Here is a 3,640-nt window from a genome sequence, read left to right as displayed (position 1 = left end):
CATGGATCAACGAGGGAGCATGATTGCATAGGCTCTTGATGCGTGTTTTCATGTCTTCAGAGGGCTGCTCCCATTTAAAGTCTTCAGGGATCTTTCCTTTCCCCTCTTGATGCGCTACAAGCGTCGTGAAAGAGCCATGTGGAAGGGGCACTGTCTCCATAAGATCACCTAAAATTCCCCCATTGAAGTAGGGGAATATCAGAAACCATGGCAACGTTACAGAGTGGGAAATACTCCTCACAATCCCTCTATGGTTGAGATCTACCCCACTTTCTGATGCAAAGCTTTTCCACTGATGCTTGGCATGTCCTTCGAACTCCTTGGCACAATAAGTATTCGTTGCAGGAAGGAAACTGATCCCTTTGATTTGAACTTGCCACCCTGTGCCATAAGCCCCTGACCCAAGTTTCTTAATCTTCTTAATGGACTTATTTGGAATGCCCAGAGTCATACTACATTCATAATTGTATATACTGCTCTCCAAGTGACTGGCAGAAGCAGTAGAACCCGATGTTCCCTCAATGGCAGCCTCCTCAATAAACGGTTCTCCAACTTGGCTGCTCCCCATAACTCTGGTGATAGCCATTCGCATTTTCTTGCTTATGCCAAACTGTGTGTCTATGTGGGATGCTCGCCTTGACCTCTCCTTTTTAGCTCTCCATCTAGTGTTCCAATGCTCTAGATTACCCTTGTCTACTTCTTGAGGGCATTCCTCTTTCAAATCAGAGGCCACCTTGGGCAAATTGCCCACCCAACTGCTCAGTAATGAGATTATTGATTCGGTTGTTTTTTCTGGATATAACAACAACATTTTGCGGGCAATCTCACTGTAAAATGATTGCAATCTAGACTCATCTGCAATAATCTGCGCTATATCGTCGGGATCTAGTGCACTGACGATCGTAATCAACAATTGTCTAATTTTCTTTTTGAACTCTATCATTGAAGTAGCAGAAGGATCCATTTTGCCTGCAATAGTATTATTGCAAACAACACATTGTGAAATATAACTATGTGCCACTGCATTTGGATCTTTTCTACGTGAAAGAAAAAGTGCAGTATAGACCATAGATCTCATACACTTTTGCAGTGACACACCTAATCGCAATTGCAACCATGTGCCAATGCCTCACCATACGACAACTTACAAACAAATGCTCCTGTCATTCTAGCAGCAACACACCTAGTCGCAATTGCAACCATGTGCCGAAGCATGAATGACTGGGAGCAACATAAAACATAATCACCCTACGCTTTTGCAATGACACACCTAGCCGCAATTTCAACCATGTGCCAGTGCATTCACGCACGGTTACTTCTTTCAAACAAATGCTCCTGTCATTCTAGCAGCAACACACCTAGTCGCAATTGCAACCATGTGCCGAAGCATGAATGTCTGGGAGCAATATAAAACATAATCATCGTACGCTTTTGCAATGACACACCTAGCCGCAATTGCAACCATGTGACAGTGCATCCACGTACGATGATTTGATAAAAGAAATTTTATACCTTTAAGTTTTAACGCAAAAAACTCAAAAAAACATCAATAAAATAAGGAAGGGTTTAAAAAATTACTGCTACACTGCTTTGAGAATGTGGAAAGCTGCTAGAAAGTTTGGTGAAGACTTTTCAATGTACCTCTTTTGTGAAAAAGACAAGCATCGGCGTCACCTTTATATAGCCACGGCGGGTCCGGCGGGGAAATAGCTTTACTCGGCGGGCCCCACGGGCAAACTAATTAGCCCGGCGGGCTACGAGCCGGTCTCTAGGTCTCCCTAGAGGTCAAAAAAGATGAATGTCAATTAACATAATATTTGTTATTTTGCATTTCTATTGTTATTAACCTGAAATTATAGTGTGATCACGTCATTTTGAAATCCTTGCCAACATGGCAAGAGTAAGTTTTTTCATTGATTAAGGCTCTAATAAGTGATATTTTGCTGCACAGCTTTCTAAAGCTGATGGTCGTGTAGATGTCAAGCTGGAGGGATGTCCCGAGGAGAAACTTGCTCAACATATGAGAAAGGCAAAAAATAAATAAAAAATCGAGAAGACTGCAAATGAGAAGCCTGAAATGGAGCAAAAAAGCAAGGAAGAGGAAAAGACCCAGGGGCAGCTAGAAGAGGAGATGGACATAGAAGACACTAAGGAGATGTTGAATACCAACACAAGTTCTGACCCTAAACCCAGAGCCTGCAAAAGATTATAGTTTGCCCCCCCTATGTTTCTTTTTATGTAACCACTTCTAAAATTAATATAACTTTCTTTCCCATTCGACGTCTCTTTCATCTTGTGCCTAATTTTTGAACGTTGTGTATTTTTATTGTATGATTTCAATATGTAGATATGTCCTAATTGCATATTTAAATTTGAGTCTTGTGTAATTTTGCAACTGCAGATATGTTTTCAGTTGAAGAATGGCGCCTTACAGATATGTTCATGGTTGACAAGTAGAATGGTAGGGCTAACATTTGTGCAATATGGAATTGGGTGTTGTCTCCTCCAGTGCTCGTGTTTCCTCTATGGTATAGACTGTGTAAAAGAATCCCATTGATATGGCCAACGCCACCACCTCCGTTGAGCGTCTAGCGTAGGGTTCTCATTTTGGACCTTAATGGCTTACTGCTCAAGAAATTTGATGCAAAATATGGTGAAGAATTTCCCTACTGGCCAGAAATTTTGTATGTTGTTGAAGGGGATACACAGTTTTGGGTAAGGCCCGATGCAGAAGTGTTTTTGAATTTTTGTTTCAGATGGTTCAAAGTGTGGATATGGAGCTGTTGCAAGTTTGAGAAGCTCAAACGCACGCTAGCAACAGTGTTCCCAGACCACCACAAAAGATTCAATAGAGTGGTAAGTCAGGCGCAGTGCACAAGGGCCCTTTTTAAAATGGGCGCGACAGATAAACCGGTGTTCCACAAGAATCTCAAAAATTTTCCTTACCTACCACCTGACACACTTATCTTTGATGATTCTGGATATAAGCTAATGTTTAATTCATTGGGGTCATTTCTTGTTTCTCCCAAGCTAGAAAAGCAGTCTAAAGAAGTGCATGCCTGTTTTTTGTCAACCAGTGTTATAAGCTGGCTGGCACACTGGTTGATCTCTAAGGACAGAATTGAGTATACAAAGAGAACTGTAATTTGTGAAGACAGAGAACCTGACGACACCTATGTGCGTCATTTTTATTGGAAATGGCGGATTTACTTTTTCCAAAACAAAGGAACATATTTTTTTTGTAAAACAAAAGCTTCATAAAGTCTGTGAAGTGGGCAACTTTTGTTGATGTATTTTTTTGTCGATGGATGTAAATGGAGAATTACTCATCCTTTTTGTCAATCAATGTAACAGAATTCATGTATAATACATTTACAAGCAAGTTGCACGGAAATACATTGTATTCAATATTTGAAGTATCTTGCAAATAAAAGGAGAGAGGGAGAGGGACAAAGAGAGAGAGAGAGAGAGAGAGAGAGAGAGAGAGAGAGAGAGACTGATACCGGTATGATACTAAGAAGTGTCTGGTATGATACCGGTATGATACTGAGAAGTGACTGGTATGATACCCGTATGATACTGAGAAGTGACCGGTATGATATTGAGAAGTGAATGAGAAGTGACAAAGAGAGAGAGAGAG

Source organism: Adiantum capillus-veneris, chromosome 21, assembly GCF_014529385.1.
Source record: "Adiantum capillus-veneris isolate H3 chromosome 21, ASM1452938v2, whole genome shotgun sequence".
Taxonomy (NCBI): Eukaryota; Viridiplantae; Streptophyta; class Polypodiopsida; order Polypodiales; family Pteridaceae; genus Adiantum; species Adiantum capillus-veneris.
The sequence above is the reverse complement of the archived record's forward strand: the minus strand, read 5'-3'. Positions refer to the sequence as shown.